Raw genomic sequence first — 27,523 nt, forward strand, 5'->3', positions numbered from 1 at the left:
TTGTTTCAGTACGAAATTGAGGTATTCTTCTGCCATCGATATCGTCTCGTGGACCTGCGGTAATGGGTGTCTCGACATGTAGTCTGCCGGATTGTGTTCTTTCCCTGGCTTGTGCACAATCGTGAAATCATAGTCCATTAATCTTATACCCCGCGTTCAATCCGGGGTGGCATTTTAGCAGACGGGCTGCCATAGATCGTCACTAGCACCTGGTGGTCAGTTATGATTGTGAATGACTTCCCGTAGATAAACATGTGGTAGTGTTCACATGCCCACACGACGGCTAAGCTCTCCTTTTCTGGTTGGGAGTATGCTTTTTGAATGTCTGTTAAGCTTTTGCTTGCATACACAACAATTTTTCTTTGTGAATCCCTCCCTGGCAGATGCTGCTCTAGAATTGCTTCTAGTCCTACTGGGCTGGCATCAACAGTCAGTTCAGTGCAGAGTAACGGGTCAAAGTAGGCCAGATGTTCCACGGTCACCACTGCTTGTCTTAACTCCTGAGACCAGATGAACTTTTGCCCTTGTTTGGTCAGTTCTCTTAGTGGTGTGCTCACTGTGGCGAAGTCCTGTATGTACCGCGCACAGTAGCTAGCGAGGCCCAGGAATGATCTTACTTCCGCGACATCCGTTGGGGAATTTGCGTTCTTCAGTGTTTCAACCTTGCTGGGATCTGGCCTCATCCCTTGTTTGGAGAAAATGTGCCCGAAGAACACTAGTTCCCCTCTCCCCAGCTCGCATTTCTCTCCATTTAATGTTAGGCCTGCTTGCTCCAGTTGTGTGCACACTTGACGCAACGCTGTGTCATGCTCTTTGTCTGTTTTTCCAAATACCAAAATGTCATCACTGTAGTTCAGGCTGTTCCATACCGGCCTTATCACTTGCCGTATTGTTTCCTGGAATATCTCCGCTGCCGACGAGATTCCGAAGCTTAGTCGCTTATATCTGAACAGACACAGGTGTGTGGAGAATGTCGTGATGTATCTCGACTGGGGATCCAGTTCTAGCTGATGGTACCCTTTGCACAAGTCTAGCTTCGAGAATCGGCACGCTCCAGTGAGGCAGCTGATCATGTCATTTAGGAGTGGCCCCGGGTGACGTTCCCTTGCGATTGCTGTATTTGGGATCCTCATGTCCACGCAGATGCGAATCTATGAGGTGTTTTTCTTAGGAACTGCCACAATCGGAGACACCCAAGGCGTTGGTCCTTCAGTAGGTTAAATTATGTCTTGTGCCAGTAAGCTGGTTATTTCCTCTTCAACTTGTGGTTGGAGATGTATTGGTACTCGTCTATGATGCTGAGCCACTGGCTTGATTGCCTCATTGATGTGTAATGTTATTCATTTTCCTTTCAGCTTACCAAGACCTTTCAGTATAGCAGGGTATTCTTGTAGGATGTTTTTCATTTCCGACATGTGGTATGTCATTGCTAGTAGCCCCATCACCTGTGCCGTCACATTGCTTAGCAGGCATGGTGCTGGGATGTCCCCTTTGAGCACATGTATTTCTTCTTGGTAGGATCTGTCTTTGTATGTTAAAATCTCCGTGAATTTTCCATATTTTCTACTGGCCTTTTGGAACCCCACGTGAACACATCCATGGTTTACGGTGATAGCTGTGGTTTCACTCTAATTTTCTGGTATTCTGACATGCACATGATGTTGCATGTTGCTCCACTGTCAAGCACGAACTTAGCTTGGTGGCTCCCTACGCCGATGTCCACAGTGGCTGTCTTCTTTATTTGTTGCTTTTCCACAAGATGAATGTGCTCTGTCTCTTTTGCTTCTCTTGGTGCGTCTGACATGGGATATAGTCTCGCTTCCGACACAGAGGCTGCCGTTTCTTCTGCTTCGTCGGAGGAGCTGCGATTTGCCGTTTCCATATGTCGTGCGTACCTATTGCTGGTCATCCTTGGTCTCATTGTTCTGCCTCTTTCACTTCTGAATTGTCTGGTCATGCACGTGCTTGAAAAATGGTTGTCCCTGTTGCACTTCCTGCATTTTTGACCCATAGCTGGGCAGGCACCAACATGTGGGAATTCAAGGCCACACCGGTAGCATGTTTGTTCGCCCTTCTTTGGTAGGGCCTGCACCTGGAATTCTTTCTTTTTGAAGTTCCCAGTGACGCGATGTGCTAGCGCTACTCTCTTCTCTTTCACCAGTTCCATCTGCTTGCCATGCTCCGTGGCCCTTGCTTCCGTGCGAGCTATCGTCAATATCTTTTCCAGCGTCGTTGGTTCCTTCAGAATGCGTGCTCTGAACTCCACCGATTGACAACCTTCGATGATGCTCAGTCTTATTGCCTGCTAATTGTCAAATTTGTCAAACTTGCAGTATGTGACCAGTTTTCTTAGTCTCGTTGCAAAGTCATCTAGGCTCTCTTCTCCTTGTTGGCATGCAGTGTTAAATGTGTATCTCTCAAAGTCAACATTTCATTGGGGGTCAAATTTCTGAGTGAGACACTTTATCACTCCCTTGTAATCCGCCGTTAGATTGGCGGGGAATGTTAACAATAGATCCTCTATGTCATCCCCTGCAAGATTCAGAAGCAGGTGCAGTTGCTTGCTATTCGGGACGTCCGTGGCGCTCATGTAGCGTTCAAATTTCCTGATCCATCTTTCCCACCGGATGCCCGCTTGCGGCTCCGATAGGCTGAACGGTAGAGGCCTGCGGACTATAGCTTGCATGCTCTGCTTCTCATCATTGTCGCTCATTTTCCTTCTCTGGTCCTTCTACCCTTTTCTGTTTTTTTTGTTTTCTTTCATTCTTTATTTGTCCCTTTGTTTTCACTGTATCCTGCTTTGTTTAGCTGTTTTCTCTTCTTTTATGACTCTTCTTTTACTCTCTTTCTGTGTTTTCCTATTAGTTTCAATGGTTGCCTGACTTCAAAATGGCCGCTGCAGTGTTCTTTGCTCCTATTGGCCTTGTTTGCCTGACTTCAAAATGGCCGCTGTAGTTTTGCGATGTTTCTATCTTCTCTCAGTATGCCTGACCTCTCAAAATGGCTGCCGCGCTGTTCTTTGCTCCTATTGGCCCATTTTGCCTGACTTTAGGATGGCCGCCGCTCTCGCGATAGTTCCTTTGAACTACGCGCGTTTTCCTCTTTTAATTCTATTTATGCACGCTCCGCTGCTGGCACTTCTTTCTCTTCGCCTCACGGGCGGACGCCGAATTTCCCCTTTCTTGCCTCAGCACTCTTACTGCTTAGCTTTTCCGCGGCCGGGGTAGGCTCCCGCGTCGCTGCTTACTTCGCTGCTTCTCTCAGACCAGGGTGGGCTCCTGGCTCCTTTCTTCTTTCCCCAGCCACGCTGATCGGCGCGATGGTTCTTCTGTCGTCCAGCGTACCAGGGTGGGCTCCTGGTTCGTCACGCCGGTTTCGGGGACGACGACGATTGAATTTGCTTCTGCTTTCTCTGTGGGTAAATCCCGCCTTCGATCGCCAGATGTCGTGTCCCAAGTCCCCACAGATACACCGGTGACAGGTAGGAGTTATATGTTTCTTTATTCCTTCGCTGCGCGGAGCTGCTTACATTCACCTCTACCCACGCTCCCTCGCCCCCTATACTGTCCGCTCCCCACACCCTTGACCGGATGTGGTGTCCAGTTACCTTGGGGTCCCCATGGTCCACTGCAGGGTCCTAGTGACCTGCCTCAGGTCACTACAATTAGGATTTCTTGAAACATCATCATTTGGGCTGTAATCGGTAGACAGGCAGGCAGCTAGCTGTAGGGTGCAACATCCAAACACGAAATGGCTTGACCAACCCTCATTTCAAACTTTGAAGGCTGCAGTATAAGTTGGTCTTTGCTTCTCGGACTTCCTGTTGGCCTGCAACATATTTCTGAAGTCTGGACGTCAGCCTTAAAGGTAAAACATGGAATGACAGCTATGTACCGTGCTCCAAGCTGGAGCCAACGCAGTGCCTAAAGTGAGAGCGATGGGTGGCATGTTTTTCTCAGAAGACCACCGGCACCACTGCTAAATCCTGAGGTTGCCAAATAAATGCCTAGGGGGTGACTTTCAAAAAATCAGTGCAACGTAGTGCAGCCCCGTGAGGTTGCGCTGCATTGCGTGACAGGGAGGGAGCAGGAGAGCACCATATCTTTCCATTGTGCCGGCGCTGATTTTAGCTGCTGTGCACCAGACACACACCTTAGCGCCATAGCGCTAGGGTATGTGAGTGAGTCTAGCATAGGTTTTGTACAGGAAGGGTACCCTTCCTGTACAAACTACTATGCTTAGACACGATGCAAAGCTTTTCCTGTCGGCGCCTCCTTTGAAGGGGTGTTAACTTTTGGTGCAAAACCATGTCTGCAAATATTTGTAAATATGGTTTTACGTCAAACGTCATGGGTGGTTGCATGGGACGCCCATATACCACTCATGGAAAGTCCCATCGGAGCTGAGTAACTGTTAGACTTGGCATCTTTTGACGTGTTTCCCCTGAGTTTTTGCTTTCTGACGTCCCGGTTTTGACTCTGTTTTTGCTTGTTTAATGATTCTGCGCACTTTTCTCACTGCTGATCAGTGGTAAAGTGCAAGTGCTCCTGTAGTAAAATGTGTTATGGATTGGTGTTTCCATGATTGGCCTATTTGATTTATGTGTCAGTCCCTAGTAAAGTGCACTGCGAGTGCCAGGGCCCACAAATAAAATGCTGTTGGTGGGCTGCAGCACTAGATTGTGCCACCCATGCAAACAGCCCGTAAAGTGTAACTGGCCTGCCATTGCAGAGCCTGTGTGCAGTCTGGAACTGCCATATTGACTTGGCAAGTGCACCCACTTGCCAGTACCTAAACGTTCCCTTTTCTACATGTTAGTCACCCCTAAGGTAGGCCCAAGGTACCTCTGCGGGCAGGGTGCATTGTATGTAAAAGGTAGGACATGCCCTGATGTGTGTGGCATGTCCTGATAGTGAATTACAGCCAATTTCGTTTTTCACTATTGCAAGGCTACCTGTTCCCATAGGCCAGAATGGGCAGTTTGATTATAACATCCTATAATCCTAACTGACCCAGGGAACATGGTAGAAATTCCAGTTTAGTATGCCTGAACTCCGAATGATAAAATACACCTTTTAGTGAAGTTGGTTTTAACATTCTGTGTTTGAAAATACCACTTTTAGAAAGTAGGTATTCTCTTGCCTAACCATCCAGCCTGCCTCTGCTAGGTTGTGTATTGTCTGTCTGGTTTGTGAGTGCCAGGGGATGGGGGAGACTCCAGGAGACAGAGTGAGTCAGCACAGGGCTGAATAGACCTATCTGCATGTAGATGGGTGGGAGGAGTAGCACCTGGGTCTGAATAGGGCTGTGCCTGCCTTCCACAATGGTGGCTCCACCTCCTGTGGTGCATCTGAGGACCCTGGCCCACACTGACAAAGGAAGAAGGTGCACACTGGCAGAATGCACCCAGAACTGATTTGAACTAGGTACAGGACCCTCTGCCTGCAGAGGACAAAGGATTTGCTAGTATAAATATTGGGGCCCAGACCCCAAGATTTCCGAACTCTTTTGGGATCAAGAAGACTGCCAAGAAGAACAGCTGGAGAAGCTGTGAGGAGGAACTACCACTTTGCTGTGTTGGCCTGCAGTGGCTGCTTCTGTCTTGGGCAGTGAAAGGACTGCACTGAACTTTCTGCAATCTACTTTTGCGAGTTTCTCCAAGGGCTTGAGGTAGAGCTTGCCCCCTGTTCAAGACGTCTCAGGAACAGCAAAGACGTCAAGCTTGACGCCGCCTACGACGCCTCTGCCGACTCCGTGTCCTGAAGGCACTGCAGAGGGCACTGCCGCGATGCCGCACCGCAACCCTGGTCTCACCGACGATGCCTGCTGATGCCGCCACGAGCCGCTGCTAGCACCGCGACCTGTGGGCACCGCACTCCGCACCGTCTCCTTTCACGACGGCTCCTTTGTATCCCCGACGACGCCGCTCCATGCCGGAATCGACGCTGATACTTGCACCGTGGTTCGAGGACACCGCTCATAAAGTTACACAACGCACCACCCTCATCCTGCACTGCAGCCTTGGCCTACCGACGCCGGTGCCATCGAATCCAGTTCGTCAGCCGACGACAGCGCTCAAGCCACGACACCGCTGCTGCTTGCACCGTGACCTGCCAGCACTGGGTTGAGCAACACCTTCATCTCACACTGCAACCCTGGTCTCACTGCCGACGCCATCTGACGCCACCACTGAGCCACTGCTCGCACAGCGACCTGAGGGCACCACACGCCACACCGCTGCACTTCGCACCGCAGCACCCGATGTCTGCCGACGCCAGCGCTCCTGACTTCAGCAAAGAGGAGTTCGATCTGCAACGCGTGTGACTTCGGGAGCCCCGATGACTCCTGCACCGACCTCCGGAACCGACGCCTGCAGACGCTGTGTGTTGGGAAGTTCAACGAGAGGTCATCGACGCCCTGCATTTCTTAAAGGTACTGTTTGCGGGTCTTCCCGACGCCGTAGCTGGCCCGTGATGCCGCGGTCAGCCAGAACTGTTTGGATTTGTTTGATCACGACGCCGTGATAGCCCCGGACGGAGCTATCGACATCAAGGAACTGTTTTACAAGGTTATTTTGATAACTGAAGATTTTTAAGTACTGTATTGGGGATTTTTATATTTTTAGTCTTGTCTTAAGTATATAAAAAGATTGAATATTTTTCTAAACTGGTGTGGTGTCCGTTTGTAGTGCTTACACTGTATTACTGTTGGTTATGTGCAAATGCTTTACACACTGCCTCTAAGATAAGCCTGACTGCTCGTGCCAGGCTACCAAGGGGGTGAGCAGGGGTTATTTTAGGAGTGTAACTCCCTTACCCTGACTAGGACGAAGGGTCCCTATTTGGACAAAGGTGCAAGCCATTGCCAACTAGAGACCCCATTTCTAACAGTAACGCAAACCAATGCTGCGCACTGCTGCGCGCTTCTTTAAGCATTGGAAACTAAATAGCAAAAAAAAAACACTGAGCGCTGTTTAACGTCACTTTTGTGGCGCTAACACAGAGCAAAATGTTTAAAAATTTCCCCCAAGTCTGTCTCATCTTGAATTCACATCATGCCTCTTTCATCCACAAAAATGCTCTCTGTACCTCTTTACCTCACCCTTTTGGGTACTTTTCCATACCAGCTTTCTCTCTTTGTCACTGTCTTTCCCTACTTCTCGTCCCTTCTTCCCGCCTTTGCTGTCTTTCTCTCTCCTGTTATGGGACAAAGTTTGATGATTAAAAGTAACTCTCGGTTCCCACAACAGAGTGCTAATAGACCCCACCTGTAATCACGTGCTCAAATTAAGCACTGAGTGAATGTAAATTAAACATCACACGAGGTATATTGAGAAAAAAAAATATTTGATACTGGTCTTGCAGCATTAAGCACAAGTGTTGTTATTGCCATAAGCATATGCTTTTGAAGCCAAGAAGCCCCTCATGTGGATCAGTTTTGACTCCTGAAAACCACTGAAGGAAGTCTGATTGTTTAAATCAAGATTGTTAGGCAAGCAGGGGTGAATTATTGCAGCTGCTGTTTTGAAATTGGTCTCATTTGCAATCAATCAGTAACCCCTTTGGTGGCCATCTTTGTTGAGGGCAGCAGCTCATAAGTACCTCTGTCGTAATGTCCCACTTTTGTGCTCCATCAATAATACATCTCCTGGATTGTATTTCGAAAAACTTGAAAGGTGTAACATATACCCCCTCTTCTACCCACGTGATGGCCCCAACATTTCTGAAGTCTTCTAGTTTTTTATGAAGGATATGTTGATTTTAAGCTGACAGTGACTAGAAATCTATGGCCAAATTTATCACTGAGTTGCATCACCCTTGTGCCACACAAGGGGTCCCAAGGGCGGCGCAACTACTAAGTCAGATTTATCAAGCCACGCAAGTCCATCTTGCATGGCCCTGATGGAATGATAAATCTAACGTAAAGCAACGCAGTACAAATTGCTGCATTGCGCTATTCTGCGCCAGGAAGGCATTCCATGGGTGAAGCATGGGTGTTCTCACGCATCCACCAATGGATTTTGACGCATTCCCTGATTTTAAGACAAGCTGGGGTATGTGGATCACACAAACACCAAGACCCACAGCTAGAGTCAGAAGCAATCAATTAAGAATCCAGTTTAATCCAGGTAATCTAGTCTTTTATTGGACTTTCTCCAGTGTTCACAGTGTTCATGCGAAGGCAACATGTATCCAATCTTTAAATGTATTTTCCTCTTTCTATGTGTGTTGATTCTGCAACACACATAGAAATAGGAAAATTCCTCAGATGATTGTTTTTGTGCAGGAAGGTGTCCCTTCCTACACAAAAACAATACTGTCTGAAACGCAGGCTCCCTTGGACCACAGCTCAATGGTGCCTGCATTGGTGCTATGCAGCACATTGTGCGCCAATGCAAGGAATGCACTGTACAATGTTTACGCATTCCTGCCCTTTCACGCAGTGCAGCAAGTTGGCTTGCTGCGCTGCGAGAAATATTGAATGTACCTCTCAAACTGGCCCAGTGATCAAGCCAGTTAGCACATTCAAGACTGTTTTGCCAGTCACATCTGACGTGAAATTGACTATTGCCTGATTTTCCATTATTGATAGGGAACATGATGATGCGGTAGAGAGAAACTCACAACAATACTTAAGAGTTGGTAATTGTTGACCAATAGATTCAGGACTCTACTGTATCCCACCACCTCCACACCTTCCTCTCTGTCTAATGTCTTATTTTTTCCCCCGAAACTAAATTTCACCTTATCAGGAAAGAAACCTGATGTTCTATTCAGCCCAACTGTGCAACAACAACTCGCTTCCCTCTAGTTAACATACAAATAATCCACTCACTAATCCTATACAACTCTACTAAATCATTCATCAACTCACTGGTGGACTAGATTAGTGTAATAGTCTCCTGGCTGGTTCGCACAGCAGCTGTTACTCTTGACTAGATAATGTTCTGAACTTTGCAACACAATCTTTTCTCAACAACCACAGACACACCCTCTACCTACCGCCAGCCAGAACGATTGCTAAATGCCAAAAAAAGAGCATTGTACATTATACAAATTTCTAATATTGGTTTCAGAACAATAAACAACCAGGTCCCCCACTAGTTTGCAGACACCCTATTGTAATACCATTGTGAAACCTTTGATCCCCTAGTTACAATATTCCCAAGTCTACCAGGCCACCATGTGCTTAATACTTGTTTCCGGTCCAGGGAGGATGTGGCTTGGCAGTTCGGACTGGACTGTTCCCATGAGGAGCAGGCTCAAAACTAATTTGCATATGGCTGGGTTCAAACTGTGGTGATATAGCTAGCAAAATAATACACAGATTAAATGGATTACACCCATAACTGTGCCTGGGGGTGAGAGTTTGAAAAGTTTCAACATTCCATCCATCATTTTGTTTTGTGATGCTGCTATGTGCACCTTAAGTGACTAAGGGTATACCCAGATGTGGGTCCATTGCTGGTTGCGCCAATGGATTCAAGCTAGCCTGGCTGATGAGGGGTGATACTCCAAAACCAGTCCCAGAATGCTTGTTTACGGTCCAGGGAGGACTTGGCTTGGCAGTTTGGGCTTGACTATTCCCATGGGGAGCAGGGTCAGGACTAATTTGCATATGGCTGGGTCCAAACTGGGGTGACATGGTGAGCAAAATAATGATGGAATCAACCCAGATCTGTGACTGGGGGTTAGTGTTTGAAAAGTTTCAACACTCCAGCCATCATTTTATTTTGTGATGTTGCCATATGCCACCTCTTGTTGGTACAATAACGCTCCCTTCAAGGTACACAGGCTTGTTCCCCTGTTTTGAGTGCCCAACTGCATGGGTATCTGGTATCCTGGCTTTTAAATTGGGCCTGACATTACACTAATCTAATGAGTGCACAGAGGACTAGGCCTGACCCTTACTATGTGTGGGGCTGGACCTGTCATGTGACATGGAGGAACTCTCCAAGTACACCCTCATTATGGACAGTGGTCTACTGTCCCTGTCTTGGGTGTAGTACAAAAAGCCACTTAGCAGCATACTGTGCTTTTAGAAGCAACAATAGTGTATCCAGACCTTTCTATCTTTTTCACTGAGAGTAAGGTTTACTTGCCCGCGTGTGTAAAGTTCTGGTACTTTGTGTATGCCCAGACTTTTGCACTGGCATCTCATGTGTAGTGTGTGTAACACGCTTGGTCATGAACAGTGTATATGAGTGAGTTTGAGTAATGGAAGCCAGTGTGATCAGTTTCCGAGGCTCCTGGCCTAGAATACCATAAGATGGATAGTGAGGACAATGCTCCCAGACAGTCTAAGTGTATTGCCTGCATTCCTTTAGTTAGAATGAGAAGCTACAAACATGGGAGCAAAGAACATAGAGGTAGGAGTACCTGTAGAAATTACATGAGGTGTTTTGCTAGCAAGGAGCTGTTGATTAGCATTCCTTAACATTGTCGTTTAGTGGAAGGTAGTGGTGAGGGTTGGGACTCTAGTCTGTTGTGAGAGGTGAGAACGCTTCTAGGTTAGATCTGTCCTTTTGCTTCTGTTGAAAGTGCTTCGCGTTAGAAACAGCCCCAGTGCTACCTGCTGGCAGAAACATCACTCTACACAAAGGCTGGAGAGCTGCCTGAGGAGGGTGCTTAAAAGAAGAACAACCCCAAAACGGTTCTACAGTTTGAGACAGTGGATCTCCATCCCTTGCCTTGATGTTGTGTAAATATGTGGAACCAAACAACCCCACTTTGTTCCAGTTCAAAATCCTTTATTATCAGGGAAAGGACTGCTCTATCGAGTACTCAAAGGGCTACTGGTCAAACCAGGATTGGTGTCTGCCTGACAGCCAGTCTCCCAGATGTGAGGTGAAGTCACTTGGAGTCTTCAATTTCTGCTGAAGGAGCTGTGGATCAACCCTCAAGCACCTAGAAGCCTGCCTGCCGGCTGAGAGAGGAAAGGAGTCTACCTGGTCCTGCATAAGGAGACACTGCCCAGGAGGAGAGAAGTCCACTGTCCCTGGTGGTTGTGGACCTCCAGAGAGAAATTACTAGGTAGGATATGAATATCAAGTGGGAACTCCTAGTCTCTTATCACTGTTCCTGATGGAAACTGCTGCTGCTTTGATAATCAGAAGCTCAGCCTAGTCTGCAAATATGTGATTGCCATAGGGCCAGTAGGGATGCAACTGTGTGATCTTCATAGGCATGGATGGTGGCTGTAACTGCTGTAATTTTCTAGGCTCAGTCCCACTACAACTGCATGGGGTTACAACTTCTGTCCTCATCGTAGGCCCAATCCTGACTGGGACAGTCTATGTCCTAGGTGGGGTAGCATCATTGCATCCATTGGAGACTGGCACAGCCAGATCTGCACCAGTGCCAGCACTGCAGAATAAAAGGACTGAGGCTGGGTGGGCATGCAGGTTGACACAGCCTGTCCCTGGTTGGACATTGGAGATATTGTAACAGTTGACTCATTGTTGAGTGCTGAACCAACACAGCACACTACCTCCTTGAGAAGCCTGTGACTGCTCACCCTCACTACCCAGAGAGTCTAGTATGGAAGGGATTGTACTTGGCCCAGTTTGCAGAACAATAGTAGGATAGGCCCTGGCCACCAGTGGTAAATGACTCGAAACTCTTTGGTTGGGACCCAGCAACCCTGTAAGCACTTTGGCCCCCTGAACAGGGTCTTACGCACACCTTTTACCTACTAGACTCATTCAAGTAGAATGCTCTGCCAAATGTCACACAAACTTCAAAACTGCACTGAAAGATCATCTACTACTATCAGAAAACCAACTTGATAATTACAGGTCCTATCTTAACATGTTGGATTTTGATCTTAGATTCTGAGGGGCATATTTACAAGCCCTTTTCACTGCCAGTGCGTCATGCTTTGTGACGCACCGGTGGTGTATTTTGCTGCCCCATGTTTACAACGGAGCTTGATCGTGAGACGAGCCGTGGTACGCGAGATTGATTCTTGTAACCTTTTACGAAGCATTGCTAAGAAGATATAGAAGTGAGAGTTGACTATATAGCGATTTTTTACGCAAAGAAAAGAAGAAATATAATGTGGAGAATGTCTGGATACTAAGCAACGCTGTGTCCTGAGGATGGTCTTATGGATCTGTGTGACCAATTAAAGACCGAAACGTCTACTTATTTACACCTGTTTTGTATTTGTATACACCTATCAGTTTGTTTGACATCTGTGTTTTGTGTATATTTGTTAAAATTATCACAAAATTTGTTATGAAAAGCGTTCATGAATTGTAAATCAAACATTTTTACAAAAGGGTGTTACACTACTAGAAATTTGTGAAACATTAGTAGTGACAGTGTTGCTATGAGCCAGAGTTGAATGAATCTCTTTTTATGAATACAACTTCTTTTTGAATATATCCCTGTTGTAATAGATTTCTTTGTTCACTTTCTGTGACTTGATGAAATATAAGAATAATCATTTAAACAATTTCCTTGAGGAACATTTGTATAGATACCATGCTTACAAGGACATGTAAACCCACCCTGCGTGACTTTTCATGTCCTTGTAAATACTGGCACTTTTCACGCAGCACTTTGCGTGAAAGGGGCGTGCCATGAGTGTTGCTGTGGGTGTTCCCACGCAACACCCATGGCTTCTGCCGCATTCCCAGATTTACAACCTTTGTTAATGCTGGGAATGTGGCAAAATGCTACGCCCCCCCAAGGAGAGGCGTAGGGAGGCGCAGTGAGGAAAAATGATTTAATTACTCATTTTTTTCCCTCTTTCTATGCATTCTGCATTCTACAGCACACAGAAAGAGAAAATCACCTCTCCCCTGAAATGCATCATGGTGCAAGGGTGCCTGCATTGGCACATGGCAGCCAATTGTGCACCAGTGCAGGGGAAAGCACAGGGATGCGGCATATTATCGTAAATATGTTGCATCCCTGTGCTTTAACAGTGACTCAGTGCAGCGCAGCCAACTGGTTTGCGGTGCCGCGCTGAGTCACTTTCTTATAGATAAGGCCCAAGGGGCCGATTCACAGAACAAACTTAAGACAAAATCCTAAACTTAGTACCATTTTGGTATTCACAGAATGCACTTACTACTTCTGGTATTCACAGAATGAACTTACTACTTTTTCGATTCACAGAATAAACTTACTACTTTTGCTATTCACAGAATGGATTTACGACTATTAAACTTATGTCCGCACTCGGGCCGGAAATTCCGGCCCGGAGGCGGAGCTTCCGGCCCGGAGGCGGAGCTTCCAGCCCGGAGGCGGGGTTTCCGGGCCAGAGGCGGAGCATCCGGCCCGGAGGCGGAGATTTTGGCCATGGCTAAATCTCCGCCACTGGCCGGAATCCCCACCTTTGGGCCGGAAGCCCCGCCTCCGGCCCAGAAGCCCCGCCTCCAGCCCGGAAGCTCCGCCTCCGAGCCGTAAGCTCCGCCTCCAGGCCGGAATTTCCGGCCCGAGTGCGGACGTAAGATTAGTAGTCGTAAATCCATTCTGTGAATAGCAAAAGTAGTAAGTTTATTCTGTGAATCGAAAAAGTAGTACGTTCATTCTGTGAATACCAGAAGTAGTAAGTGCATTCTGTGAATACCAAAATGGTACTAAGTTTAGGATTTTGTCTTAAGTTTGTTCTGTGAATCGGGCCCCAAGTCTATAGTGTCCTTGGCTGGTTCATTTTGTCCCAACCAACCACATCCAGACATCAATGTCTTTCACTACAGATAATCAATTCAATTAATTTTATATTTATATAATCTACTCCACCTTGTCTTTTGTACAATAGCAGATGCTATGTACAACATTTCTGATTGGAATGATATGGTGCTGTCAATACTGAACAAATAAATGAGTAATAGGCAGCATGGTTACATACCATAGTAATCTCTTTTATTCTCAATTAATTCAAACTGGAGGCAAATAAAGTTATGAAACACCTTATCTCTTTGTACCATATGTTGAGACATAATAAGTCCCTGCCATGGCTTGGAAGAGTGCTCAGCTCTGCACTGAGTTTCCAATGCAGCAAACATCTGCACATTTTGGATTACTGACTTCAGCACACTCTACAATTGCACCTCTGAGTTGAGTGCCACTGCAACAAAAAATATGTGCGAGACCAAGACTTTGAGGGTGGGAGGGACATGCCAAGTGCACTCCTTTTATTAAGGGTGGCTACACTTAGCTCACAGTGTTATCAACAACTGAATTGTACCTGTAAGACATGCCTTTTTACTTGGGACATGAATGTTGCACATATGTTTAACCTATGTATGTGAGGTAGGAATAGTGTGAAGCATATGTGTTGTGTCTGACTGCTGCAAGACAGGAATCCATTTTAGCTTCTCTGTGTCTGATTACTTCATAATATGGAGATTAGAGGGACCCTGTCAGACAGTAATTTGAAATGCAGGCTCCTCCAAGGCATCTCTGAGGTCGTTTGTCACAGACTAGACTCAAGGGTGTTGCAGCAGAGGACATTTTATAAGTGTAGGTATAACTCTTGCCTTTTTCCTGCTCCATTCTTCCACAGAGATGTCACCCTCAGCAGGTTAAAAGGTAGCGGAGAGATAAAGCCTCTTCTTCTTTTGTCTTTTTCTCTTGGGCTTCACTGACATGGAGCATTCAGCCCCATCCATCTTTCTACTGATGACAAAATAGAACAAAGCCTGTGGCTTGAACATGCAAAAGTGGGGAAAACCAGTTCCAGAGACTTGTGAAAATACACAATCACAGTTTGTCGATGTTGAGAGCCTTCTGCGTCATTGTCAGGCCACGCAAAGAGGCTCCCACATCATCGTTGAGCTCTGTTGAAGTGAATGCTCTACGTGGTCCTCATTGAATCGCGCAGAGCGTAGTTGTCGAGCCATGCAGGCTGTGGAACTGCTGCCATCGGGCAGCCTCCGCGTCGGCCTCACAGGGTGATGTGGCAGAATTTCTCACACAGTCGAAACAATGCATCGAGTTTTGATAAAAACAGCTGCAGAACCCACTTCTGAGGCCCAGAGCTTGGAGGGGGCACCTCAGGCATGGGTAGAACTAACAGAAGGCAAAGTTCAGCAGCATCAGCAGGATTGTAGGAAGTCTTTGGTGTCTCTGAGACTTCAGAAAACAAGAGGTAAGCCCTTGGAGATCACTAGGAGGGAAGGCAGAGTTCTTCTAGCAGATTCAGGGAGCAGCAGGCAGAAGAGCAACAAGCGGAAAAGCAGTCCAGTTGATTCCTTTAAGCATGACAGCAGTCCTTCAGGCATAGGTTCAGTTAAAGATCCAGAAGTGTGTGATTTTAGGGGTTAAAAGGCCCAGTACTAATACCAAAAAGTGCCTTTGATGTAGGGGTGACTTCAAAAGAACTCTCTGAAGTGCACAAGGATTCCTTTCAAATCAAGTCCTGTCTTCCAGGCTAACTGGTGGGGCAATGGGGGATAAGCACTCCTATATGTGTTTACAGGAAACTACCTATTGATGTGTGTCAGCCCCTCCCATTTTTCCCTGCCCAGGAAACCCCATCCGAACGCAGACAAATGCAGACGAGTGCTCAGAATGCAGATAAGCCTCACCTTCCTATGTTTTATGACTGTCTAGAGAGGGAATGCACAAAGTGTCACACAACCCAGACGAATATTTGAGACAGGCTGTCAGGCACATAGAGCAGTAAGTACAGAGACATGTCCACTTTCTAAAAGTGGCAGTTCTAAAACAGTAATGTTAAATCCAACTTTGCCAATAAGGATAATTTATCATTATCATTCCAAACATATCAAACATGAGAAGCTACTCCTCTCTGATAAGAAATTACAGCTTAAAAGTGTATTAAGGAATTCCCAAAGCTGACCTATGAAAGGGATAGGCCTCACAGTAGTGAAACACTAAAAAACGAAATAGGCTGTTTGTCACTACTAGGACAAGGAAAACATACAGGTACATGTACCACCTTTTACTTACATGGCACACTGCCCTTAGGGTTACTTAGGGCCTACCTTAGGGGTGACGTATATGCAATAAAAGGGGAGTTTAAGGCTTGGCAATTAGTTTTGATTGCTAAGTCAAAGTGGCAGTAAACTGCACATATAGGCACTGCAGTGACCAGACTGAGACAGGTTTGAAAGTCTTCTTATGTGGGTGGGAAAATGAGTGCTGCAGGTCCACTAGTAGTATTTGAAATACAGGCCCTGTATATGTGGTCTACCACTTTACAAGGGTCTTACCAGTACAACAAATATGTCTATCAGGTATACACCAATGTCATCATGTTTAGGGGAGAAGCACGTGCACTTTAGCACTGGTTAGCAGTGGTCCCAAAAACATCAAAAATAATCAGTAAAAATGATAGGCAAAACGCAAAATGTTGGAGGAAAGACCACCCTAAGGATGACAGGTCTAACAAGAATGATCTGCACTGCCAGGCATGTGGAAAGGTAGTGTGGCACTGGTTTCCAGTCAGTGAGCCCCAGAGCAAGATTGCTTAATCCCTGAAACTGTCTGTGCTTGTAGGCACTTGCTGCATCACCCCTGACTGATCAGTGTTGACTTGCAGAAGATGGTCTTCAATAATTACAACCCTGTTTGTTAGTTTTCCCTCAAGGCTAGAAAGCACTTCAGAAGAAATGGATTTATTTAAGATCATGTGACAAATTGGGTTGTTGGTTGAATGAGGGGGTGCGCCCGTTCAAACAGCATCCTCAGTCCCTGCCAAGGTGAACCACAAAAGTCACTAAATTAACCTGTGCTTAACCCTCTGGTAGCTTGGCACAAAATTAGTCGGGCTCAACTAGGAGGCAATGTGTAAAGTATTTATGCAGCACACAAACAGCAATAAAGTAAAAATACAACACAATAATACTCCCACACCAATTTACAAAGATACAGTAAATTGCAATAAATTATTTGACACCAATACAACAAAAATCAAAAAGAGTACAACTGGAGTTATGAAAGCTTAAGGTAAAATACTAGCACCTAAAAGGTCAAGGCACTAACCGCTGACATCTAGTTGCTTGAGACCGGGTCAAAGTAAAAAAATATAGCCGACCACAATGGAGCACGAGTCAGATCCAAAAGTGGATTGGGCCGGGTCTGTTTTTACCTCCAGACTTAGAAGTAATTTCTAAAAAAAGTGTTCTGAGAAGGTAAAGGTCAGCAGGGCAAGGCTGCAGGCTGTGACTGAGGAGGAAGCACTGTTGTCGGGGAGCCACTGGACGAAGCAGCAGTAAAGATTTCTACACTCGGATTTAGTCTCTTTTTAAAAGTCAAAAATCGCCAGTGGGAGGAGGCCGGTGACTGCAGCTGACGAGAATACCACAAGGTTGGATACCATTTTGTTGAAGGACTGCTGAACAGGACTTGCTGCTGCGGAGAAGAATGTAGCGGGATCTGCCACAATGTCAGTCCGACTGGGGCTGCACCATGTGAGGATAAATGAACAGGTTGGTCCCTGTCTACTTTCAGTTCTCAGAGTATTTTATAGGTATACATTTTTTTTTTTTTTTTTTTTTTTTTTTTTAAACCGTTTATTGCAGTTCGTAAAAGTTACAGGTATGGGCCTACAACCATCCGGCCGGCCGCTAGAATGACAAAAACATATTGCACACATACAGTAAAAGTCTCTAGGCAGTGCAGAGCAGTGAAACAGGAGTAATCAATGGTGCAGGCCACACAGCTCCAAGCCCACAGTACGGTTCCCTTTTCTTGAAACAAAACAACACCAAAAAACCACACCCGCAAGGCAACCCGCGATCCAAAATAACAGCACGTGCTCCATAAGTGGGGGATCCAAACCAGCAGCAGAACTCTGGAGAGGGGAATGGGAATAGACCAGGGACTGGGGGACCGCGCGCCCGCGGCTGAGGGAGGGGGGCCGTCTAGGGAGACGGAGCAGGCGAGGCAGCCGGTAGCAGTGGTGGCTCACAAATACCCCCGCGGTAGGCGTTCCAGGGGCCCCAGAGTTTCACCCACGCCCCAGGCTTACCTCTCGCCACATACACCACCTTTTCACGAAACATACACCAATCCATATGCTCTTTCCAGGCCGACACCGCAGGGGGCCTCTGGGATCCCCACAATTGAGCAATGTCGCGCTTGGCTATCATGTATCCCAGAGTCACCCACCGCGTCTGCGGGACCGAATAGTCATTCGGTTCCCATACATTCAGCAAGCATCTCCTCGCTTCAGGCAGCAGCGCAACACGCGTCACCACACGCAGGACCTCATGCACACCACGCCAGAATCGCTCCACCTTCGGGCACTCCCACAGTATATGCATGAAAGTCGCCAACGCACCACAGCCACGCTTACACATTCCGTCACCAGCAAAACCCATACGCAGAAGCCTTGGCCCCGTCACGTAAACCCGGTGAAGGATCTTGAGCTGGACGAAACGAAGGCGAGCCGGGATGGCCACCTCTTTCGGAGAGGCCACCGCGGAAATCCAATCCTCATCGTCCAGCTCCAGCCCGTCGGCAACCCAAGCCTCGCGGAGATTAGTCAGCAGGCACGATCTATCGTTGATCAGTTTTTTGTATATGAGGGAGATCGTGCTGTCCGGGACATGGCCATCTAGGACTCTGTCCTCCAGGGGGGAAGACTCCGGAATGGATGCGACATCCGGGAAGACGGAGCCCAGCGCATGGCGGACCTGTAGGTACCGAAAGTACTCACTACCCTGCAGCTGGAACTCCGCCTGCAGCGTCTCAAAAGTTTTGAATCCCCCCCTCGTCCAGAGATCTCCCACCGTGCTGATTCCGATCGTGTCCCACTTCTCGAAGCCCTTCGACGTCCACAGGGAGCCCAACCTCTCAGACGCATACAGCGGTGACGCCCGGGTCAAACGGTCCTTCCACCCCATAGCTGCATTAGCCGCGTGCCAGACACGCACCATGACACGCGTCGGTCCCGTCAAACGGGAGTCGGGCGCGCCCGCGTAGAGCGCTCGATTGTAATCGCCACCGGGCAGGAGCATCTTATCCATCTCAAATGCCGGGTTCAAGGCGGGCCCGTAAAGGCCATGATTAATTGCAGCTAGTTGGGAGGCCCAGTAATACCGTTTAATGTCAGGGAGGGCGACCCCCCCATCGTACCACGGGAGCGTCAATTTAGCCAGAGCAATGCGCGGCCTCCCGTCCCAGAACAGGCGCCGCTGGAGGCCCTCCACCTCACGGAAATAGCGTGCCGGGACCAAGTCCATAGTATTCTGGAGGGCGTAGAGGAAGCGTGGCAGGGACATCATTTTAAACAAGGCCGCTCGGCCGAGCGGCGAGAGCGGCAGACGCCGCCAGCGCACCACGTCCTCCCTCAAACGCCGGAGGGGGGGTAACAAATTCCGCTCATAGCGGGCCTCCGGGTCAAGAGTGATATAGATACCCAGGTACCGAAAACCTTGGGAAGCAATCTGGATCGGACAGTCCCGTGGTAAGGCCGGAGCCTCCCCGGAAAGCACATATACACAGGATTTCGCCCAGTTGATGACCAGGCCTGAGTTGCGACCGAATGAACGCAAAACATCAACCAGGACGATCAGAGATTTACGCGGGGAGGCGAGATACAGAAGGATATCGTCAGCATAGAGGGACACACGGTCCTCATGCTCGGGGGTCCAGCGGAGACCACGGATAGAAGGGTGCCACCGCAGCCACTCCGCCAGGGGCTCCAGGGCCAGGGCAAACAGGAGAGGCGACAGGGGGCAGCCCTGTCGCGTACCCCTCCCCAGCGCGAATGGGGCCGAGACTCGCCCATTCACTACCACCTGCGCCAATGGGCCCGAATATAGCAATTTGACCCAGCTAATGAAACCCGGGCCAAACCCGAATTTTGCCAGCATCGCCCAGATGTATGGCCATTCAAGCGTATCAAACGCCATGGTGGCGTCCAAGGACGCCAAGATGGCCGGCTCCCGCACAAATGGGACACGCGCGAGCACCCCGTGCAAGCGCCGCAGATTGAGCGCCGTGTTGCGGTGCGGTATAAAGCCAGATTGGTCTTGGTGGACCAAATCGCCCACCACGCCAACCAACCTGTTGGCCAACACCTTGGCGAGGATTTTGGGCTCCGCGTTCAAAAGCGAAATCGGCCTATAGGATGTGACCCGTTCACGGGGCCTCCCCTCGTTGTGGATCACCACAATTGTGGCTAGACGCTGGTCCGGCGGGAGGGAACCCCGCGAGTGGGCCGCCAGGAACATCCCGCGCAGGTGGGGCGCCAACACATCCGGGCGTAGCTTGTAGAGCTCGATGGGAATACCATTGGGGCCCATGGCCTTGCCGGATGCAACCGAGCGAATAGCCAAGGCAATTTCGTCCGAGGTGGGAGGGGCGTCCAGCGAATCCCTGTCCTCCACCGTTAGGGAGGGCAGTGCGATGTCCCGAAGCAGGGCATGGGAGTCTGCCTCCGAGCAGGGGGAAACCGGGGAGTAGACTTCGCGGAAATAATCCGCGAAGCAGGAGACAATGGCTTCCGGCTCAGTGACACACGCACCATCAACACTCTCAATCAAAGGCACCACACGGCTCGCTCTCTCCCTCTTATCCAACCACGCAATCAATTTGCCAGCCTTATCACCCACATCATACAATCGCCCCTGCTGCTCTCTACTGAGGCCCCTGGCCGCCTCCGTGACGAGGGCCCGATAGGCCGCCTGCTTTAGGTGTAGAACATGCAACTTGTCGTCTGTTACCCCGCTTCCCAGGTCACCCTCCAGTTCTGCAATCTCGGCCTCTACCCGGGTCACCTCCTCCCGCTCGCGCCGCCGGGCATGGGAGATAAAGGAGAGGGCCTCCCCTCTAAGGACTACCTTGAAAGCCTCCCACAGGGAGATGGCCGAAGAGACCGACCCCACATTCTCATCGAAATATCGCTGTAGGGATTTGATCAAATCAGCACGAATGGTGGGGTCGCGCAAATACCATGCATTGATTGGGGCCACCCTGCCATCCCCCCTCGGGAAGACATCGAGATGCAACAACAATGGGGAGTGGTCTGAGATACCCCGCGCCAGATGGCGCACCTCCCCCACCCTCCCTGCGTGGGCCGCCGGGACAAGGATGTAATCAAGCCGCGAGAGGCTACCATGGGCACCCGAGTGGAAGGTGTACTGTCGCAATACAGGATGCTTTAATCGCCAGCAATCCACCAGGCCCAGCGTATCCAGAAGGCCGGGCAGCCACGCCTGTGCCCGGGGGAGGTCCCTAGGGGGATGGCGATCCATAGACCCAGAGGCTACCGCATTAAAATCCCCTCCAACCACCAGCAGGCCACGCGGAAGGTCCAGAAGGAGGCGCCCCAGGTCCGCAAATGTGGTGGCTTGTAACCCAGGCGGGACGTACACTGATATAAAGATAAACACTCTACCCTCCATTCTTCCCACCAGAACCGTGTAGCGTCCCCTCTCATCATGGCGCACCTCATCAATCTCCAACGGGAGCGAGTTCTTGATCATAATACCCACCCCCCGCGAGCCCGAGGTGAAGCCAGAATGGGCCGCCAAACGATATCCCCGCCGGTTCATTGCATGAAAGGAGTTACCTATAAGGTGCGTCTCCTGCAGGAAGACAACATCTGGTGAAATACGTTTTAAGTACTGCAGGACCACCCCACGCTTAATCCTATCCCCCAGGCCGTTAACATTCCATGACAACACAGCCAAATCCCTACCCCCCATCATGCGTCGAAACAATCGGTCGTCCCCCATCGAGCATCCTAAAAACAACAACATAGTAGCGGGTTTGCCCTGCGGTGCTAACAAACAACACACCCCCCCCACCCCCCGGTCCCAACAAAACTCCCCCCTCCCTGCACCCCTGCATGAGCCCAGACAGCCCCCCCAAAGTGCAGTGTGCCTGTCGCCCCATAGCTAAAATACTAACTAGTCCCCCAGAGGAGGAGGGAAGCCCCCAACAGACCCCGCACGACCTCCATAGGAGGGGAAAATACGCAATCAATAAATGGTGAAGGAACAACGTCCAGAGCAAGGCCTATGCAGTCACCCCTCAATTCTGCTCCGGCGGGCCCTCCTCGCCAGCCGCGCCCCCCCCGCCCCCCCGGCCCCGATCTCCAGGCAGAGTGTCCAGCCAGTCCCCAGCCGCCTCGGGCCGGTCGAAGAAGTGCGTGCGACCATCCACCTCTACCCTCAGCTTAGCTGGAAAGAGCATTGAGTACTTGAGGTTCAGGTCCCTTAGGCGACGTTTAACACCAAGAAAGCTCTGCCGCTGCTTCTGGACCGCCGGGGTAAAGTCTGGGTAGAAATGTACCTCCATGTTGTCAAGCTTGACCGGTCCCTGTTGTCTGGAGGTCTGGAGGATAGCATCTCTGTCCCGGAAATTAAAAATCCGGGCAATGAGAGGCCGCGGCGGGGCACCAGTCTTAGGTCTGCCCCCGGGGACCCGGTGAGCACGCTCCACCGCAAAAAGCTTACTCAGCCCCCGGGGCTGGAGATGGGTCAGGATCAACTCTTCCACGAAAAGATCCGCCGCCTCCGCCTCTCGTCCCTCCGGCACCCCCACAATACGGACATTATTCCTCCGGGCCCGACCCTCGGAGTCCTCCAGTCGCCGGTCCATCAGGGCGCTCGCCTGGCCAAGCCGGCGCACCTCCTTCTGGAGGGCCACCACGTCTGTCGTGAGGCTCGTTGTGGTGTGGGCCAGGGAGTCGACTCGGTCGTTTGTTTTGGACAAGTCTGCCCTCACAAGGCTCACATCCACCAGGACCGAGTCTATTTTTTGCGCTAAGGTGTCGAAACGCTGGTCCACCGAGGCCTTCATCTCTGCGATGGCGCCCATGACGTCCCGGAGGGTCAGATCCACCGGATGAGCGGATGCCTCCGTCGGGCCCACCGGGGATGCACGCGATGTCTCCGGAGAACCCTTCTGGAGCGTGTAGCGGTCCATACTGTTGGCCTGGTGCGCCGTGCCACGGCGGGTCGTCTTCACCTTCGCCCGGTCGCCATCTTGTTTGGTGGACATGCTGGCTCTTCCACCGTCGTGCCAAGCACCCCAAACGGGCCGCTATACCAGGTCACGGGTGCCAGGGGGGGGGCAGGGGCGACCACCGAACCGCGGGTCAACCCACCGCCGGCGGGTCAGCCGGGCTCCTGGACAAGGCCACACCACCACACCCCGCTCCGCAGTCCGACCCCGCTTGAGAGCTAGGAGGGCGCAAAAGCGAAAGTGAAAGTGCGGGGTACGCCAGTCGCCCAGCCCCGTTCGCCGCTGTTATTCACTTTGTCCCCGGATCGCCCCACTACTCCAATCCGGGGGGCCGGCGAGGAGAAGGCCACAACCTTCGATCGATGCTCCCACCGGCGTCCGGGGTCCGATTCGAGCCCAAAAAACGGGTGGCGCCTCAGCTCCGGTTCCCCAACACAGTCCCCTCAACAAGGACAGGATATCGCCAGGATTAATTCAGGAGGTCGCGGAGGTCCTCGGGAGCCTCGCACCTACACGGCCATCTTGGTTGCGCGCTAGGCTCCTCCTCCTAGGTATACATTTTTAAGTCCCAAGTTTTGAGTATTGGCTATCTGGGTACCTTTAGAACCACCACTGAGGGTGCAGTACTGGAGAGGCATCACTTTGGGGGTTACTACTCACTTGTTCCAGGTGCTATTTCAAGATTGTTGGAGCTTGTTCTGTCCCTGAGGCTCTGATTTAGAGGCCAGTTAACTAGACCATGGAGTTACTCTGGTAGTCCTGTGTTCAGAAGTAGAATATGGCTCAAACAGCAGGGCAGGTCTCTGAGGGCTCAAGGCAGACTTCAGGTAGCTAATCATTCCTTTAAGGTGCACCAAGGCAGTCTTCTGAAGTACACAGCAGGACACAGTAGCAGTCCTCTGAGAGTCTTCTGCAGGTCCAGTATGTGAAACTGAAGAGTGGGTACGAGGGTCCTATTTTTATACCTGGTACCTCCATTGAAGAAGTAGAAGTGTCTAGAGAACTCCGATTGAAGTGATTGAAGTTTCCTGACTCCCCTGCCCTGGCTCCAAGCTGATGGCATGAACAATTCAGGGGTGACAAGTACTTTGGTACACCTAATCCCTCAATTGTGTGGCTATCTGGAAGAAATAAACAAAGTCCAGCAGCCAACACCACCCAGTCATTTGACACAGGAACAGGCTGCAGGCGCCAAATGGTTTAGGCAAGAAAATGCCAGTTTTCAAAAAGTGGCATTTTCAAAATTGTAAATTAACAGCCAACTTTAAACTTAACAAAGATTTCTAAATCCAATTTCTCAGATATCAAACATGAAATATGTACCTGTTCCCAATCAAACATTAGCACTTATTTAATGTTATAAGGCAATCCAATGTTATCCTATAGAAGAGGTAAGCCTCACAGTATTGAAAAATGAATTTAGGAGTTCTTCAAGCCAGGACTTGTAAAAATGAAATGCACATGTCCAACCTTTCAATTACAATGCACTCTGCCATATGGGCTACATAGGGCCTACCTTAGGGGTGACATATGCAGCAAAGGGGGAGTTTAAGTCTTGGCAAGTGGGTTATATTGTCTAGTGGAATTGGCAATTTAAAACTGCACCCAGGCTGCAATTGTAGGCCTGTGACATGTGTTAAGGGGATACTTAATTGAATGACACAATTAGTGCTGCAGGCCCACTAGTAGCATTCAATTTACCGGCCCTGGTATATGGTATACCACTCTACAAGGGACTCATAAGTAAACTAAATTTGCTAATCAGTTGTACGCCAATTTTATCTTGTTTAAGGGAGAGAACACAAGCACTGGTTAGCACTGGTAAAGTATACAGACTCCTGTAGCCAACATTAATGAATCTGAGCAAAAAGGAGGAGGGTAAAGGCCAAATATTTGGGGTTAGACTACCCTAAGGGTGACAGGTCTAACAGATCACATGCGTGTGTTATGGTTTCCACCTCTACATCTGACTATAGATCTATTGTGACTAAGAGTGGATGTTTCATTTTATTTAGGTCGTGGACTTGTGTTTGGGCCTGTGGGTGATCCATGGAGGAAGGTCTCCGTGTCCCCGACAAAGTGAGTGGAGTTTCCCATAACAGTCGCTATGCAGCTCTGCCTTCTCCAGCTTGGAGACTTCTACACATAGCGTCAGGGATTGAAGACTTTGCCAGTGCTGGGAAAGAGTCAATGCAGCTGCCCTCAGTGGTTTGTGGGAAGATGCACAGCAGCACAACTGGCACACTCCCACACCCCAGATAGCAAAAGTGGGCTTTGTCAATGTCAGACTTCTTAAATCAACAGTGCAAAAAAGCTGACATTGACCAATAGGACAATGACACTGTTTTGCAGATAATCAGTCATAGATAGCTCAACACAAGGAGCATTAACCAGGTGTAGGCCATTCTAGCATGAAGTCCAACTATCCACATGACCATTGAACCATGTACATCCATAAAAACCTGTTTCTCCCTGTAGGTAGTCATATTCACATGTTCAAAAGAGTGCCACAATACTTTCACAAGAATCACTGGGATGATGAAATTTAGATATGAATATCTGGACAAACACTCCAGAATAGGAACACAGAGATACAGACAATAGTCAGGGTCATGAGCAGAATGACTACTGGAGCATAAACACTGGGGTATGGCCACTCATACTTGAAAAATGGGTAACAGACACTGGTGTGCACATTGAAGAACAAAGTGGGACAAGGACTCTTGGACTGTGGACAACAGGGGTCAGAAACCTGTCTAAGTGGGCATTGGGAGAACGGGCAGTTTGATGTGGACGCCTAGGCCAGGAAACTGTGTCACAGAAAATGAGGTAAGAGAACTCATATAGGATCAAGGAAATAAGGGTACATTCACTGGGATACAGAAACAAGGATGTGAGCATGGACAGCATAGCAAACACATGGTGATGATGGACGGAGTACTGAAACTTTTCAGACACTCACCTCCAGTCACAGATCTAGGTTGAATCCATCATCGTTCTTTAGATCACTTCTCCACCTCAGTTCAGACCCAGCTATATGCAAATCAGTCTTGACCCTGTGCCTCATGGGAACAGTCCAGCCCGAACTGCCAATCCAGGTCTTCCCTGAACTGGATACAAGCATCCTGGGACCAGTTTCGGGGTAACACCCCTCTTCAGCCAGGCTATCTTGAATCCAGTGGCAAAGTGAGCAAGGGATCCACGTCTGGGCATACCCTGCCAACTTAGGACAGCATGCCATGGACTTTGGGCATGAACCATGGGACATAGACACCAGGAGAAGGGCACTGATAGTTAAGCATGTGTACACCCTACCTCGCATCCAAGGCTGACTTTAGGGTGGTGCAACCGGTGCAGACGCACCTGGTACAACCCTTGGGGGGTGCTGTATTTAGAAATAAGTTGGGTTTAAAAGTGTCTGCTGCAGAGTTTGTTGTATACCCAGCAGTTTTCAGGCAAGTATAAACATGTCAAGATAACACTGGTAATCAATGTTGCTGCTGGAAGGAGATGGAGTTTTATTTAGTGGGAGTTTTGACTCATCATAAAATAGTGGAGAGGATTTATATGCCTGCTGCAAAGAACATGTACCATGTAGATCGCAGAGCTGCATTTTATGTGGACAGTTCAGTGGGTTACGGCTTTTGTCACCAAAATACTTTTGTTGCTTGCACACATATGATTCATTGTCTCTGTATAATGTGTGTGTGATGTGCTCTAACACCCTACATTGGCATAAGCAACTCTATAAAACAAATGTCGCACTAGGCACCACCAGCACTAAAGCCGTGCTGCTCACATCAATGCGCAGTCTCAAGGGGCCACAAAATTGGCAGACATTGAGCTTTACAAACACCACCTGACAGCAACAATAAAAATGATCTTAAAACGTTTCTGTGACTTAATGCAAGCAGGAAGTCTAATTCCTGTGTCATGGTGGTCAGTTTAGAAGATATTGTTGATTACTAGAAGGAGATCTCAATTTACTTCATAGCTAAGTTGTCTGTACCTCAGCTTCTGTCTTTTTCAATAGCCCTGTTTTCTATGTCTTGTGCTATATCGCTTTTTTTTTTATAAGACCTTGGCTTAAGCACTAAACCCATAGGAGGAATTGTATTATTTTACTTGTTTTCATTAGATGATTCTATGGACTAAAAAACACATGTTGCCGCCATGTACCACGGAGTTGGAGATGGTTTTGATTCAGACCATGCAAATTGCAACTATTCTCACAGACTGTCATTCCAATACCTCTGTAGAAATATGTGGCATTGTGCTTAAGTCCTGACAAAGCTCAGGGGTAAATTAATTTGTTGGAATGAGTAAATACGATGTCAATCAGTACCATGATGTGTGCAGGTCCGACAATGACAATATCGATAAATGCAATGCCAACGTATGCCATAAACTGTGTGCATATGACAATATCAATGCTCATAAACAATGTCAAAATATGTCATAATCTATGCCTGCACATCAGCGATGATACTGGCAGTAGCAATGTCAATGTATACCATAATACATGTACAACTGACAACGTTGTTACCAGTAAAACTGATGTCAATGTAAGTCGTGATCTAGGGTGGCATAAACATGTCAATATTGGTAAAAACAATGCCAAT

At 48.7% G+C, this 27,523-nt stretch overlaps 1 long non-coding RNA gene across 2 annotated transcripts in view; it reads right to left on the reverse strand.

Moving 5' to 3' along the window:
• Nucleotides 1-27,523, reverse strand: part of LOC146829076 (uncharacterized) — a 249,189-nt gene that overhangs the window by 45,684 nt on the left and 175,982 nt on the right. The window lies entirely within an intron of this gene.

Source organism: Triturus cristatus, chromosome 5_2 (genome assembly GCF_964204655.1).
Source record: "Triturus cristatus chromosome 5_2, aTriCri1.1, whole genome shotgun sequence".
Classification (NCBI taxonomy): Eukaryota; Metazoa; Chordata; class Amphibia; order Caudata; family Salamandridae; genus Triturus; species Triturus cristatus.